Source organism: Notamacropus eugenii, chromosome 5 (assembly GCF_028372415.1).
Source record: "Notamacropus eugenii isolate mMacEug1 chromosome 5, mMacEug1.pri_v2, whole genome shotgun sequence".
Taxonomy (NCBI): domain Eukaryota; kingdom Metazoa; phylum Chordata; class Mammalia; order Diprotodontia; family Macropodidae; genus Notamacropus; species Notamacropus eugenii.
The window spans coordinates 102,544,924-102,562,585 of NC_092876.1; the positions used below are offsets into that span (position 1 = coordinate 102,544,924).

A 17,662-nucleotide genomic window follows, 5' to 3' on the forward strand; every position below is an offset into this window, starting at 1 on the left:
CTGGGGGAAAAATAAAATGCTATTAAGCTTTAAAAAAAAAAGAAATTGACCTTCCAGTTCTTCAACTGAATAATGCTATGATTTCTTCCTTGCATTCATCAGAAATTGTAAATCTGATGGCACCTGATGAAACCTTTCCCTTCTATACAGGCTAGGCTTGGCTTGGTTGTTGTTGTTCAGTTGTTTCAGTCATGTTCAACTCTCCATGACCCCATTTAGAGTTTTCTTGGCAGAGATGCTAAAGTGGTTTGCCATTTCCTTCTCCATCTCATTGTATAGAGAAAGAAACTGAGGCAAATGGAGTTAAGTAACTTTCTCAGGGTCACATAGTTAATACATGTCTGAGGCCAGATTTGAACTCATTAAAATGAGCCCAATGATCTTGGTAAAATTTGGCAAAAATTAAAGTAGCACCAGAAACAAATAGAGGTATCTCTCTCTCTAAACTTCAGTAAACTTAGAGAGGTTGGTTCAGTTTACACTAAGACTTAGTAAATAACTGTTAGAAGTACAAGTCATGGTTATTCTCCCCACCCCATCTAGGCAGTTATGTCACCTTTGAAAAGATCTCAACACTCAGAACTATTCTGAAACTGTGATCTTAAGTATTCTCCACTCCAGTGATGACATGAAGAGATCTAGAGCTCTTAAGGCTACTGTATTCATCAGACAGATCACCCCCCGATTCTAAAGACCAACAGGACCAAAGAAGCTAGTGGAAACAGCATGAATGGAAGCAATACTAGATTAGAAGTCAGAGAAATGATTATTAAATAGCTAATTATTGGGGAGATCCCTTACCTTTCCCAAAAATTTGCCCCACCTAGAATATCTTATCTAGGTGGAGTTTTTGCCTCACCCAACTAGAAAACCTTACAATGAATTTAATCTAAGGAGAATTCTGGTCCATTGTGTTCCACTCAGATGGTTAGGGTAGGAGAGTAGATCCTTTGTCTAGATTGCCCAAGTCTGGGGGTGATTTGAAAGTAAATGACATGATCAAAGTCAAGTTCCCCATTCCTTCGTTAGAATAGGTTTGCTTCTCATGATAATATTCATTCACTCTCATTACTTGTTAACCACTCAGAGTCAGTTGCATTCTTTGGAACACATTCTTCCAAGGGCATATAAGCACTGAGTGGGTTCCATGAGGGATCATTGCCACTCAAGAGTGTCATTGACCGCTTTTACTAATTATGTGCTAGCATGACTAATAAAATGATTAATTACCTTAAAATTATGTCTCTGGAATTTTTTATGCATCACAGTTGTACCAAGACAATGGTTGAAATTCCAATTCTTCCCCTTACTATCTTCATCTCTCTAGGTCTTAGTTTCTTTTACTATAAAATGAGAAAATTAGACCTAATGATCTCTAAGGTCTCTTTCAATTCCATATCCTATGATCTAGACCTAATGATCTCTAAGGTCTCTTTCAATTCTATATCCTATGATCTAATCCTATGATCCTGCAGGATGAGGAAAAAGGATAATACTGAGGCAAACATTACTCATTAATCCCATTTACTTTTTTAGCATCATTTCCCAGGAGGATACATAATAGCAAAGCCTTCATTGCATATGTGACAAAATGAGTTGGGTCCCCCTGTGTGATAATGCAGAGGTTAATGTAGGTGGGGTAAAACCAGGGATGGGTGGTCCATCTCCCAAAGGATCATTTTTAGCCCATACTTCTGAGGGACTTGAGAATGAAATGTCCCAGGAGAGAAGAATCTAATTGACAAGATATTTGGCATAGTAGTTGGGGGTGCAGTTGCTTTATACAATACAGAGGGATCATGAGGTGACTTTTTCCCACAGGGAGAAAGGGAACCCCTTCCCCAAGATGTCAGTGCCCTGGGACAAAGCTCCACTAGCTTCTTGATAATTATGACTGCATAATAGATCAGAGAAATGCCACCAACCTCTTTTAGAAATAAATGCCCTTGCATGCCATAGACCAGGTCAATTCAAATCAGTTCAATAACCACTTATTAAGCATAGTACTGTGTTAGGTGCAGAAAGACAAAGAAAGTCCTTAGTCAAGAGGAAAAAATGGAATACTGCTCCATACCAATTTGTATTACCTCACAGAGAATGCAAAAGCAAATGAGAGAAGAAAGTCTTCATTCTCAGGGAAAAGAGACTCACTTCCATGAAATTAAAAAAAAATTGTGCTAACACATAAACGAGCTATAAAGTCTCTGATTTGCCAATGCTTGGAAAGGTCTGCATGGATGAACTGATCAGAACAGTCAGAATTCAGAAACTTACCCCTGATGAGAGATGCCTTTTGTCTACCCAACTTAGAAAACCAGAGAAATAACTGACCTAGAGAATGATGTTCTCAGGTTGCTGTTAAAAAAGAGAGTAGGCAGCAATAGAGAAATAATGCCATCTCTTAGTAAATGAGATTACTATAAAGTACCATACAAATGTAAGGTGGTGGTGTTGACTTGTGCAGATACAGAGAAATAACATGTTACTGATGCCCAAGTATAGTAACCCTGTCCTTCAATGGAGTGTTAGCCTCCCACATTCTGTTACAAGGAGAACCACTGTCACCCAGTGTGGAAAATTTATTCTTGGCACTCCGTCTTGGAACTCAGAATGAATTTGCCCATAGAAATAACATTACAAATTAAGTGTAGTTTAAACAACACCCTTACAGCCATACTTTATACGTCATGGCTTAAATAGACTTTTGTGGTCTGTCCTGGGAACCAAGCGACCATATTGTTCCTGTGAGAAAACACATTTCAAGTTCCAGATGACCAGCTTATAAATGAATATTCGAAACATTTGTAAATAAAATATGCCTTGTGGTCCATCATACTATCTTCCAGAAACTATTGGATTTCACTCACTCCCTAACTGGTTCCTTTTACAATGTATTTCACAACCACCCCTTCCCTTTTATTACCATCATGATTTTAGTTCAGACCCTTATCACCAGTACTATTGCAATTGCTTGCAACTGGTCTCCTGCCTTGAGTCTAGTACAGGGGCTGGTCCATGTAAGTGTATAATAAACTCTATTTTTCTATCACCTCATTGTCTGTTAGCAATCTATCCTGCATCCTGTCTCCCTAATAGAAAGCTTAGGAATCTTCAATAAATCCCCCTTACCACTTTTTGCCCTCTGTTTACATTTTGCCTTTCCAAGTTCCCCTGCTCTGTGAGGGGGAGGAGGCCCCAAATTCAGGCTCTGGTCATTTGCTGGTGATGACCAGCCGAAGGGTTATTTTCTCCTACTTCTCTTCATGTTGCCAAACTGATAGAGAAAACAACCCTTCGGCTGGTCATCACCAGCAAATGACCAGAGACCGAATTTGGAGGCCTCCTCATCCTAGCAGAGCAGGGGAAGCTGGGAAAGGCAAAATGTAAACAGAGGGCAAAAGGCGGTTGTGATTGCTCATTATATACTAGCTAAAAACAGAATCACTCATATAAGAAGAGGGAAGTTATAGAACCTCTCTCTCTTTATCTCTGCACTATGGATTGAGTCACTAACCCTCTAAAACTCAGACCACCACTCCCTTCCCCAACCACTACCACTCCCCAAATGTATTGTCTTTCCTATTAGGATATAAGCCTCTTAAAGGCAGGAACTGTGCCACTTTTGTATATTAGCCCCAGCACTGATCATAGGACTGGGCACACAGTAGGCACTTAATAAATCCATTTTGCATTCTTTCATTCATTCTCCATCTCTTATTCACTTCTCAGTTTCTTGCACCCTGGCTTCTGATCCCACTGCTCAACTGAAACTGCTCTACCCCATAGTTAAATCTCAGTTTTTTTTCAGTTCTTGACCTCTGCAGCTTTTCACAGTGTTTACTCCCTCTAGGCTGCCCCCACCATCAGATCCTCTCACCTCCCTTGACTTCTCTGATATTTCTTTCTCCTGATTCTCCTCCTACATGTTCCTTTGTTGGTTGGTTATAGATATATAATCTCCTGACCACTAAGTGTACAAAGCTCTCATCTTTCTATTGTCTTTCTCTTGTTAGTACAGAAATGTAAGTAGCCCACAATGACTCCATCCCAGGGATACGGATATTAGGGAGAGGGGAGAGGAGTTCCTTCTCATAGGGACCACCATCCCTGCTCTGCTCTTACACCAAGGCCTTGGGATGTTCAGTCATGGAAGACAGGATCTGGGTTTTGCGTCTCCCAAGGGCCCGCCCAGAGCCTAGCAGATGCTAGGTGCTGGGTAGTTATCTGTTGCTTGATTACTTGATTGATTGGCTAATGGCATCCAAAGCGCAGGTCTCTGTTTCCAGTTGTCCGGCTCTTTGAACCCATCCCTTCGGTAGGTGTTGTTTCATGACATTTCCTCAGCAGGCCTGAATGGAACGCGTTCTGTTCCTTTTGTTACTCTGCTTCTCCCACTATGTGTGCCTTGACAGCAGGACAATTCTATTATGTTGTATCCCATTGTGTTTTTATAATGGTTTAATTACTGTGTATGGGCTTCATACTGAGAGCCAGGGAAGGGAAGGGGGTGGGGGGAATCTATAAATAAATGTGCTATCACTAACATTAATATGCTGCAGAATTCAGTTGTCTCTACGTTGCAGAGGTTCACAGTTAAATATACAGTTTAGGAGAATATATGTTGAAGATATAGTCTACACTTGAAATCCACTTGGGAAGAAAATTAAGTATAAGTCAAAACATATTTCAAAATGAAAAAATGTGGTATTCTTACTTACACTTTAAACTTTAAAGAGAACTATAATAACACAGCATGTTTTTTTCTACCTAATGCAACATGCAATTGAGACTTCTGTGTGTAAAAAATATATAATGATAATCACTAGTCAATGTAAGGTGAAGGTCTGCTAGGTGACTCAGTAGAATGCTGGTTCTAGAATTAGAAGACCAGAGTTCAAATCTACTCTTAAATACTGTGCGACCATGAGCAAGTCACTTAACCTCTGCCTCAGTGCTCTCATTTGTAAAATGGGGAAAATGATAGCACCTACTTCCCAGAGTTATTGTGGGGTTAAAATGAGATGATATTTGTAAAATATATTGCAAGCCATAAAGCACTATATATTATTGTTAGTAAAATTGGGATAAAACATTTTTCTTTTCACATAGTTTGACTAACACACCAGATCCTTTAATACACCCTTCTACCTCATTCATATTTAAAATTGATATATTATACATCACCACATACAACAAGCTGGCCAACCTGAAAAGATCCTGGCTTCCATGCTGACCCACCTAGTAGTCAGAGAAGACCTCTTATCTCCTTAACTTATTTATGAAGGCTATGTCCTATACCTGAAATGCACTCAGTCCTTCCAGATCTCCACTGATGTAAATCTTTCAGGTCTCTCACGTTAAAGATGTCCCTATCTTCAGCTGAAAGTGATCTTTCTCCTAAAATGTTCTTAGACAATTTTTTCTAGATTGTCTTCCTGGGATGTCCAATATTCCACATAGGAAAAGGCAAATGGATTGTTCAGATTGTGACATGTAGTAGAAAAGACAACCTCTAGAGCCTGCCTACCAAAACATCTATTTTGAAAGACACTGGAAATGGACAATAATTGAAGCACAGATTATTGGGGAAGTAAAGAGGTGGGGAAAGGACAAAGATAAAAATGTAATAGTCATTGCCTTCATGGAACCTACATTATATTGAACTGAGAACACAGAACACTATGTTGACCATGTTGTTTATAGAAAGGAACATCTTCCTCTTTTTATTCAGTTTACTTATCCATGCTTTGATATTATTAGTGATTTGAAATATTGCAAGGCCAAGGGTTTTATCAAGTGGGTTTGCATGAAGACCACCTACTACTACTTAGAGATGCTTAGGAAAAGGAAGTTTTTTTTTAATTTTCTTCTTTTCCCTGCTCAGTTCCCTGACCTAATGCAACATTACTCATACAAGGGATCCTCCTCCCAGCCACGGGAGAGTCATGAGAGTGTTTAGAAACCATAGTTTTGAACTTCTGAAAAAAATTTTGGGTAAACAGTGTGGTTTCAGGGCTGTGGTGCTTTATACGGCATTCACCATGACAGGGATGAAGGCTGCTGCACCCCTGAGCCAAAGATGGCAGCAGAGGCAATAGATGATAGTGTAAGACTAGAGCTAAGACTAGATAGTGAGAGAATTGGAAGGGAACAGATATGAGTAGGAGAACAGGATCAGATGAGTCTTAGTAGCCAACATTTATACAGCAATTCACAGTCTGCAAAGAGTTTTACATCTGTTATCTCATTTAATCCTTATCTTATCTCAACCCTGTTAGATACTATTATTGTCCCCATTTTACAGTTAAAAAAACTGAGGCAGACAGATATTAAATGGTTTACCCAGGGTCACACAGCTGGTAAGTGTCTGGGGTTGGATTTGAACCCAGGTCTTTTTGACTCCAATCCAGCGATCTATTGATCCATGGGTTGGAGTTGAAGTAGAAAATCAGATCCAGAAGCCTGAAGAGTATGGAGCTCTAGACTATAGAGACTTTCTTTTCTATCTCGATCATTCCCAACAACCTAGATATTTGAGGCTCTGCTACTTCTAGATATTTGAACCTCTACAACATTCTGGAAAAGGTGATAAGAAAGATCTAGGGATGCGTAGAGATAAGAACAGACAAAGAAAAAAGACAAGGGGAGCACTTATTATGAGCTTTATCAAGGATAAACTAGGATTCTAGGGTTTAAGATGAGAAGACCTAGCTTCCTGTCCCTTACTAGCTATGTCATCTTAGGTAAGTCACTACTCTTGTCTGAGTCGCAGTTTCTTCATCTGTTAAAACGGTGTGAGGGTGGACTACCCTGTCCTCAAGATCCCTTTCAGGAATAACACTCTAGGATTCCATGGAAAGACAAAAAGAACAGCTGTGAAACAAAATGGTAAAGTGAATGGGAAGAGGAGAGGAGAAGAAGGGGTAGGGGAAGCTGTACACAAAGGAAAAACTCTAAGTCACATAATCATAGCAATAACACAGTTCATGGAGTTTATTTCCAAAAAATCCCACACTGAGCCAGATTTTCCCTAGTATCCTAGTCACTTTCCAGTAGTAAATTAGATACTTAGAGAAGAACATTAACTCTCTCTGAGAAAGATGAAATGGACTCCCAAGTGTACTAAAAAGTCAAAATAAGGTCCTGCTTCCATTTCTATTTCACCTTCACTGCCTGCCACAGACCCTAAAATGCCTCAGCTAGGGCTGAACAGTCTGCATAAACCTGTGCTATCAATAGAAACACAAGAATACAACAAGAGTACATGGGCTAACTGGTGCCCAAGTGATTGAGCAAATTTAAGGCGGCTGGTTCTCCGTTAAAGAGAGAACAAAAAGCCTGATTTTCATTCCTTAAAAAGGGAGGAATCAAGGAAGGGATCCATTCTACTCTGCCTGGATATTATTTGGAGATAATGGAAGGATAAGGCCCCCTTCCCCATCCCAGGCATCTAGTGTTGAGATTTCAGGGGCCATATCCTCTAACCCTCCCCTACCCAACACCCCGTATCCTAGATAATGAAACCAGCTCTCAAGAGAGGCTTACATATCTTGGATTTTAATACAGACTCTCAGAGTTCAGAGCCAATGTGCTTTTCACTGTCTCCTCTTAAAATAAGCTTTCTGCTTTTAGGAAACGACACTACTCCGAGTATAAACTTTCAGTTTTTAAGGATTCTCCCCTTCTTGCTCCCACTCTCCCCTTTCCTCACCTCCCCCAAACCTTAGAATGGAGGTTCTTAGCCTTTTTGTGTCACTGACCCCTCTTGCAGGAGGCCTATGGACCTCTTCTCAGAATTCATGTTTTAAAATGCATAAAAATAAAAATATGTAGAATTAAAAGGAAACCAATTATATTGAAATATACATTTTTTTTTTAAGTTTTCTTGTTCCAGGTAAAAAACCCTACAAAAGAATAAGAGGCCAAGGGATATTGGGAAGGGAACCACTTCTGGGTGAGAAGAGTATTTTTTTCTAACTCATTCGGTGACCCTGGTCAAATTCTATCAGCCTCAGGTCCCTCTTCTGTAAAATGTAAGGGTTTGGAAGAGGTCATAGCTGAGGCCCCTTCCTACTCTAAAATTCCCCATTTCTTTTGCCCAGAAAACAGGTGATTCCTAGTGGAAGAATGGACCTGATTGTTTCTTTCAACACATGCAGACAGATGCATTATATTTATAAAGCAGTGATAACTGAATGTGGGAGGCTCCTATAGAGAACCCAGAGAACAGGCATTATATACATCCATGAAAGAGAAAGCTTGACAAGTCAATAGCCTCCAGGTCAGCCCTGGGGGGACTTGTTCTTTTGGACCCAGGGCCAGCCTAATTGTGTGACCCCAGCATAGTGTGTTGGCCTTCTCTTTGGGACAAAGAAGTACGTAGCCCCAAAGAATGCCGAGGGACTGGCCTCTCCAGGGAGGTTGTCAGGCCACACAGGAAGCAGGAATGAGACCAAGGCCTGGGACAGCTGCTGCCTCACGCTCCAAGGAGGCTGCTTCAGTTCCCAGCATTCCTTGAGGGGGCAGCAAAGTTAAGGAGTGTTAGTGGGGTATAGATCCCTCCCTCACTGAAAACCTGAATGAAGACCCACATTTGCCTCAGACAAGTGTTTCCCAGACTATTTTCCCCTCAGTACTTTGGAGCTTGACATACAGTAACCACATGGCTAATATGGAAATATGTTTTGCACGATTTCACATGTATAATTTATATCATATTACTTGCCATCTCAGTGAGTGGGGGAGAGGTGGAGGAAAAAAGAAAACTGAGAGCTCAAAAAGTTTTAAATAAATGTTAATTTTTTTAAAAACTCAAAAAAAAAAAAAGAAATATACTGACCAAACTCATAAAAGTTGGAAGTGCAAATAAGGGGTAGTTCTGAAGATAATTTCTCAAAGCATCCTACCTGGCCCTGGTTATGGAAGTTGTCATAGGAAATAATTAATATCCCAAGTTTTTTCAGATTCTTTACTGGTGATTTTAAGTGCATCTGGTGAATAGATGACATTAGACACAATTAAAATAAGGAGAAATAAATAGTTCGGTGGTATAGCAGTTTAAGGACTGACAGAGTCCATCACAAAGCTTCCTGCATTTCATTCTGTAGTGTTTCTGCTGATTTAGGGGAGACCACATTGGTAACTTTTTTATTTTAAAATTTAGTTGTGTCTCGTTCAAAACACAAAAGCACATTCCTGCAGTCTAGTATTTGTGCTTTCAACAGAATGAATGCATTTTGATTCTTGTCGAAGTCAAAATGGCTGGCTCAAGGAAGGTATTTGTTAAGATTCCAGGGAACTGAATCCAGATGCTAAACCACCAAAGGGTCCGCACAATCTCTATGCCCAGGCCAGCCCCCACAGGTGGATCCTGCAGGTGGTATCTCTAGAGACTGAGAGCTGTGAAGCACTATTGCACTTGGCTTCTTTTTTCCACAGTAAATGGTAATAATAACTCATATTTAGATACCATTTAGTAGTTTATAGGACCAAGAGCCATTTTATATTTTGGTCTCTTTATGAGTTACCGGGGCTAAAGAATTCATCACCAAAGTGCTAGAAGTGAATCTCTCCAGATTTAGGCCATAGTCAGTCAACAAACATTTATTAAGACTTAGTCATTGGACTAACGTTTATTAAATACCTACCATGTGCCAGACACTGAGCTAAGCAAAGGAGATATGAAGAAAGAAAGAAATATTATGGTCACTGCCTTTAAAGACCTACATTCTAATAGGAAAAACACTACTCAAAAATGCGTCAAAGGCTATATTGTCATTAATAGACAATCTCTAATAGGTACTTTTCATGCCACAATGAGCCATTGGCAAAGGATTTGCGCAAATAACAAAATCCAAGTCATAGAGGAATTTTTTATAGATGGTGAAGTCCTCCAGATGTTCCTATCTGTGGATGACATTGTGCTGACTATATGAAGTCCTAGAACACTACAGATCCCCCTAAATGAGATCCAGTATCACTCAAAAGCGTAGCCTAACCATCTACACAGGAAAAACTGGAAAACTAAGTGAATGAAGAGAATAGGAAATGCCCAACCTATTATGATCATCCATCAGTGAGATATATATATATATTATATGTAATATACAAACACATATATATACATACAAATATATGTATGTATATGTTTATATCCTATACACGCATGCATTGTATATGTGTAGGTATATAAACATGTATGCATGTGTTTTCTATACATACATACTATATAGATATATACATGTGTGTGTGTTGGACAGGCAATGCAAATACATAACGAAGTGATCATCAAAATGAGTAGGAAGAAGACTTGAATTGCCTTGAGAAAATGCATGATTTTTAAAAATAATCTCAATGTTCTCTTTCAACAAAGGTCTAGCTTTTAATACCAATATTCTTTTGGTGAGATCATATGACCAAAAATTGTAGAATATGATATTCTCCAAAAAGATGAAGTTCAGGAACACCCAAAAATATATGGCCAATAAAGAGGCTCATATTGGGTATGCACAGGCTGTAACATATTACAAACATGAAATTATTCTGGAGAAGAAATATAAAGATTATTTTCAAAGAAATATATGATCAAAATGAAATGAGCTGATAATACAGTGAAAGAGGGAATTATGGATAGATAACTTGTACACTCCACTAGAACCTTTTCAATGTCAAGTAAACCCCTTGCATTTTGGTTGGACCTTGATTATTCAATTTATGAGAGGACATGGATCTGATTTATGTAAGATGGGCAAGCATAGATAGGTGGTAGCCTTTATCACCATAGGGAAAACTGGGGGGGAAATGCTGGATGTGATTATCAAGTCATTATCAGTAATTTTTGAAAGCTCACAGGGAACAGAAAAGGTAGCGCAGGATAAGGCAACATAATATCCTTATTTTCAGAAAAGGGAGACAATAGACAAATCAGCTTGACTTTAATTGCTGGCAGAAATCTTTTCTATACTTTTAAAGGGACAGTTAGTTAATATCTAAAAAAGGAAATGATGATCACCAAAAAAAATTATCATGGTTTCATCAAGGATGGGACCTTCTAGACAAAATTTTGTCCCTTTTTTTGTGGGCAAGATTACCAGATTGATACTTGGACAGACTTCTAGAGATATTAGAGGATGGAAAGGCTTAGCATGCTTTGGTCCATGAGGTGATGAAGAGTCAGAATGACTGAATAACTAGCCAGCAATACCAGTTTGCTTACTACAGGGTTACTATCAATATAATTTGTCCAAGTGTTTTAGCAAAACTTATGACCAAAGTGTCTCATGTTTTTCTTGAAGAGAAAATGGTAGAATGACTGGGTCCAAGGAACAGTCATTGATAGCTCAATGTCAGCTTGGAGGGAGATTTCTAGTGGGCTTCCCCAAGGATTTGTCCTTAGTCATTTGATAATTTAATCGATGATTTGAATAAAGGTGACATGTTATCAAATGTGTAGAATATGGTAAGGATTGTTAATACATTGGATGACAGAGTTAAGATCCAAAAAGTTTTCTGACAGGTTAGAAGCTTGGGCTAAATGTAATTAAATGAAATTTAATAGGTATAACAGCAAAGTCTTGTACTTGGGTTCAATAAATAAACTTCACAAGTACAAGATGGAAAAGCATGTTCCCATGGATTTAATTATCATCTCTATGCTGATAATTCTCACATCTACCTGTCTGGCCCTAACGTCTTTGCTGACTTCCAATTTCACATTTCCAACTGCCTTTCAAACATCTTGAACTAGATAACTAGTAGACATTTTAAACTCAGTATGTCTCAAACACAATTCATTACCTTCCCCTTAAACTTTCCCCACCTCCTACCTTTCCTATTATTGTAGAAGGTAATACCATCCTCCTGGTCCCTCAGGCTCATAATTTAGGTGTCACCCTTAACTCTTCACTGTCTCTGACCATTCACATCCAATCTCTTGCCTAAGTCTATCGATTTCACATTTGTGACACCTCTCAGATATGCTGCCTTCTCTCTCCTGACACTACTACCACTCTGGTGCAGAACCTAATCCCTTCATGCCTATGCTATTTCAATAGCCTGCTGGTAAGTCTGTCTGCCTCAAGTCTCTCCCACCTCTAATACATCCTCTCTGTCGCTAAAGTAATTATCTGAAGACTTGTCCTGTAGACGTAGAAATAGAATTATTCTACTTTGTCCCAGTGGGAAGAGCTAGGAACAACAGATGAAAGATGAAAGGAGACAAATCTAGGTTTGATGTAAGGAAAAATTTCTTAACTATTAGAGCCATCCCAAAATACCATGGGTTGCCTTAGGAAGTGGTGGATTCCTCTCACTCAAGGACTTCTTTTTAAAATTTATTTTCTTTTTAATTTATGGGATAAAAGAGAATGGGTTCCTTTTAACCAAGGACATATAACAAAGGTTGGATGACCAACTATTTATCAGTTGTAGATGAGATCCTTATGCTCATACTAAATGACCTCTGAGGTCTCTTGCAATTCTGAGATATTGTGATTTGATTTTAGGTTCTTGCCCATTTCCTCAGTTTTTAGTTAGCTTTATGATTAGCTTTCAGGGAAATGTAGGTGTTGATTCATCAACATAGAATTCAGGTATAGGAGATCTTGCAAATCTTATCTCTATTCCTGGACAGCAGAGACAATAACTTTATCTGTCTTTATATCCCTACACTCGAGTGCACACACGCACACACAAATGCTTAATCAATGTTTTCTGAATGAGTAAAGATCCCTATGATCAGGGTGTGACCTTCTTTATATTCTATGTAAAGGACTATATGGATAGTATTAGTAAGAAAATGGGATAGGAGATAAGGGATTCCAGAGCCCCAGGTCCAGCTGAAGGAAGGGCATCCTGGTGAGTTAACATAAAGCAACAAATAGTGAGTAAAAGGAGAGGAAAGTAGATTAATTGATTAGTTAGCTACTTAGATGAGTTTTGGAGAAATTGGAGAACAGATTGGTCCTTTTGTTTCAAAAAAGATTAGGGAATTAAAATGCATTTTAGCTTGAAGCAAGGAGACTTAGGAAACTCAGGAGATAAGGTCCTTCCTTGGATGTCCAGGAGTTTAGAGAAATCTTAGCCAGAGAGATGTTCTATGAAAAACCATCATAGTTATCCATAGCAGACAATCATTATTAGCAGCAATCATGATTCAATACCTATCATATGACCAGTAGAGAAGAAAATGGTCAGTGAAAGGATTGAACTGACCTTTTGAAGATTGTACAGAAGTACTGTGAATTCCTGAACCAGAGCTCATGAAACTGGCAAAGTTGGAGTCTATAACTACGCCATGTGCCTGTAATCCAATTCAATCCAATTCATCTCAAAACAATCAACAAACATTTTTTAAACACTCTGTGCAAAATATGATGGTATGCATTTGGAAGAGATAACAAAATTTGTACCAAAAATAAATGTTCCCTACTTTCATGGAGCAGTTTAGAATATAGTAAAGGGAAAGGACACAAATATAGATAATTAAAATATGTAAGAAGTGCATTTGATAATTGTAACACAAAATACTATGTGACATCAGAGTGAGAGCTCATAATTACTTTGGGGAGGAGGAAAATCAGAGAAGATATCATGGAGAAGTTAGAATTTGAATTTTTCTTTAAAAGATGCTAATGGTGCCATAGAAATTGATTAGCAGGATGGTTTCAGAAAAACCTCAGAAGACTTATATGAACTAATGCAAAGTGGAGTGAAAAGAACCAGGAGAACATTGTACATCATAACAGCAACAGTGTACAATGATCAACTCTGAATGACAGCTACTGTATTGAACAATACAATGATCCAAAACAGTTCCAAGGAACTTATAATGAAAAATGCTACCCACCTCCAGAAAAAGAACTGATAAAGTCTGAATGAGGATCAAATCGTAAGTTTTTCTTTTATTCTTCTTGGGTTTGTTGTTTGTGTGGGGTTTTTTTGTATCTGTTTTCTTTTGTAACATGGCTAATATGGAATTATATTTTGCCTGGCTTCATATGTAAAATCTATGTGAAATTGCTTGCCTTCTCATGGAAGGGCAGGGGAAGGGAGAGAGGAAGAGAATTTGGAATTCAAATTTTTTAATGAATGTTAAAAATATGTAATTGAGAAATATTAAATGAAGTGAATAAAAATATATTAGAAAAAAAATAAAAGATGTTAATGGCCTGATAATGGTTTTACGCTCCTAAGCCTTTATATCAGTGGTGAATTGGCTTTGTGTTTTATGTGTCTTAAAACTGAGGGAGAATATAGAGAAAAGGGAGAAAGTGGCTTGAGTCTGAACTGAGGGTTGTCAATGTTTTGTCACACTGACTAGTACACTCTTCTGCCTAAGACCCTACTCCCATTATATGCTACTAGGTCAAATACAAAGCTCACTTTCAAGTATACATAGACCATTCAGTCAATAAGAATTAATTAAGTGCCTGCTGGGTACCAGGCACTGTGCTAAGTGATGAAGATACAAATACAAGCAAAAAGAAAAATAACCTCTGTCCTCAAGGAGCTTACATTTTAGTGGGAAAAGACAACATATAAAAGGAAGCTGAAAAGGGAAAGGAGAGGAGAATTGAAGGTACCCAGTATGGTGGGGCCATAGTAGAGAAGTCTGGAGTGCAGGCTGGTGAGAAATGAAGATATGGTTGCTCTGGGCATCCTCCTTAAATGGAGGTTCTGAGAGAAGTCACCTAATCACAGAGGGAGGGAGGGAGGGAGGGAGAGAGAGAGAGAGAGAGAGAGAGAGAGAGAGAGAGAGAGAGAGAGAGATGGGTACTACAGGTTCGGAGTATATTTCCAAGGTGTAAATTCCAGGGTGGGAGTGATCTTCCAGGATGAAGAGGTTTCAGAGTGTGGCAGAGAAGTCCTATAACCTAGTTGGAAATGAAGACATGACTGACATCAAGACCAAGATGGCAAATGCTAGACTTGCTTCAAAGATATCAGGCAGAATCCCGCCAGCAGCAATCTAATGACCAGATTCTTAAAAATGCTTTATTATTACCACTTCCCAATAACCAATCCCACCACCACCACCAAAACAAACCAATAGGAGTTTCCCATTTTAAAAACAAAGTTATGCATAATCTTCTAATATAGTAATGACATTAGCAGCACATGTAGCTTTCTGTTTTTACATTGTTTTTTTTTAATTTCAAACTTATCACATCAGTTTGGGCAGCAGAAAAGAAATATGCTTTAGCTTCAAGACTCTGGAACCAACACTGGCTTCTGAATTCTGTGGTCTTTAAGTGTTATCTTTGTCACATTTGAACTACTTGCATTGAAGCTACCATGTTAAATGTTCCTTTTGGTGACCATCATTTCTAAAGCACTGCCCCTGGCAAGTAGATGTATTTTTGTTATCCCCCACCAATAAAAGTTGGTTTTTTTCTTCTTTTTTGCCCCAATGAAATTGGGGTGGGGAGAGGAATAAAAAATAAATTTTTGTTCATTTCTTTTCATAGAAAAGTGGAAAGGATACAGGTAGGAAATGTCGAATGCACTTTCTGATGAGGACACCGTGTTATTAGGGCAGTGAAGTGCCCGTGTTATTCACTGCCCTGACTTGCAGGAGCATTCCGTGAATGAATCCGAGACTAGTTATATTTTCAAGAGATCTCTCACAAAGTAGAAATAATCCGTAATATAAAACAAAACCCATCAATAAAACTTTAATTTTAAAAAAAGCAGGGAAAAAAAGGCATCTAATAAGTGCCTTCTATGTCCAGTGTACCATACTAGGTGCTACAGAAGAGACAAGGTAAAAGAGATTGTTCAACCTATTCTTCTAAACCTCCAAGGATAGAGATACAACAGCTCCTTTGGGCACCCAATTTGATACTGTCTCTTTCTGTTGGAAAGTTAACTCTTTAGGAGACCTAGGTTTTCATCCCAACAATATTACTTACTAGGTGGGTAGCTGGGATTGTGGTCGTTCAGGGTTTATTCTGGAAGAGGATCAATGACATAACAAGGGTGATGTCTTGACTTGTATGTGAATTGGATATGACAGGGGCAGAGCTGCCCAGAGTCTTCAGACTCACTCTCCTCTCCAAAGTCATTGAAGTCCAGTGGCAAGCCAAAGGTCAAGATGACTGGCTATGATCCAGGATACAGTGGGTGACCTTGTCCTTTTTAAATTAAGGTCTTTCCCAGGTCTCAGTTGGTCTAAGGCCACTCCCATTCCATGGCTGAGGACTGGGTAAGAATTTCTTTTCTGAGTCCCTGTTTCCATCTCTATCCCCTCCTAATTAAGAGCATTCTTATCTCTTCTTACCTCAGCTCTCCTTCTAGCTAGAGCAACTTCTCCAAGATCCTAGACAATACCTAATACTTGATGCAAGAAAGAAATTGAATCAGTATGACAATGCATGGTTTTTCATACTTTGGGGCTCACCAACCTGCAGTATTAGTCATTGCCAGTGGGATAAAGAAGCAAGGCATAGGGGATAGGGCAGTGGATTTGGAGTCAGCAAGAACTGAGCTCACATTCTGCCTCAGATACTTAAAAGGTATGTGACCCTGGAGCAGTCACTGTAGAGTGGGGTGGGAGGGGCAGGGGCAGGGTTTGGACTCTTGAGGTTCCTTCCAGCTCTAAAATCTATGATCTTATGAACAGGATGGAGCACTACAGGTATATCCTGTTTTATGTGCATGTGATTGCAAGTATAAATATCATGGAACTGGGGCACAGATAGTGGAATTTTGTGGCCTATCTTCTGGTGTATAATTTTAAAACCACTAATGTAATGGATAGAGAGTTAGACTTGAAGTCTATTAGAGTTGGATTAAAGTTCTTCACCCAATCTCTGCTGGTTGAGTGATCGCAGAAAAACTGTTCTTTGACCCCCTCAGGGTCCCCAAGCAATTCTCCAACATTCAGTTGTGTTCAACTCTTTACAACCCTAATTAGGTTTTCTTGGCTGGCAAAGATACTATACTGGATTGATGTTTTCTTCTCCAGTAGATTAAGGCAAACAGAGATTCAGTGACTTGCCCAGGATCACACAGCTAAGTGCCTGAGGCAGAATTTGAACTCAGGTCTTCCTGACTCCACCCTGAGCACATCCACTCAGCCACCTAGCTGTCTCCTTCTGCAAGATCATAAATTGAAAAGTAGGTGCTGGCCTGAACTGGTAGAGGAAATTTCCTCACCAAGAATTCCCAGTATCAATTAGGTCATAAGCTTGAACCACCATTCCCCCCAAAATGGGCTCTCCTCTCTCATTTGGGCTAGTAGAGCTTTGGGGGGAGAATATTCACCCCAAGATCTACTCCTCCAATAATCCTAGGGGGAAATGCTTACCTTCATGTTTCTTTTAATTTCCCCTCGTTTCCAGCTTTGAAGTCTGAACTGTGACCCACTGTTTCACAGACCTACATAGACCCTCTTCTCCCTCTTACTTTCCATTTCTTTCACAGCTTGTCTTAATCAGAGCCAAAACACTGAGGGGCTGATTAACATTTTCTTTTCTCAGCAATCCCTAAGGAAGCACGAGGAGAGGCTCCAATGTGTGTGGGGTTTCTTCAAGAATCCGTAATTAAGCCCTGTTTTATATTCTTCTTTTGGCTACTCCCCCAAACATATAAGCTTCAGTAACAAGACAAATATCTATGATTTTGCAGATGCTACTCCCTTTTTCAATTGACTCAGGTCCTA

At 39.1% G+C, this 17,662-nt stretch overlaps 1 long non-coding RNA gene across 1 annotated transcript in view; it reads right to left on the minus strand.

Moving 5' to 3' along the window:
- LOC140508862 (uncharacterized) overlaps positions 1–17,455 on the minus strand; it is a 60,628-nt gene extending 43,173 nt beyond the window's left edge. Inside the window, exon 1 of the long non-coding RNA XR_011968506.1 lies at positions 17,309–17,455. This is a non-coding gene — a long non-coding RNA (uncharacterized lncRNA). The remainder of the gene's footprint in view (positions 1–17,308) is intronic.
- Between the last annotated feature and the right edge of the window lie 207 nt (positions 17,456–17,662).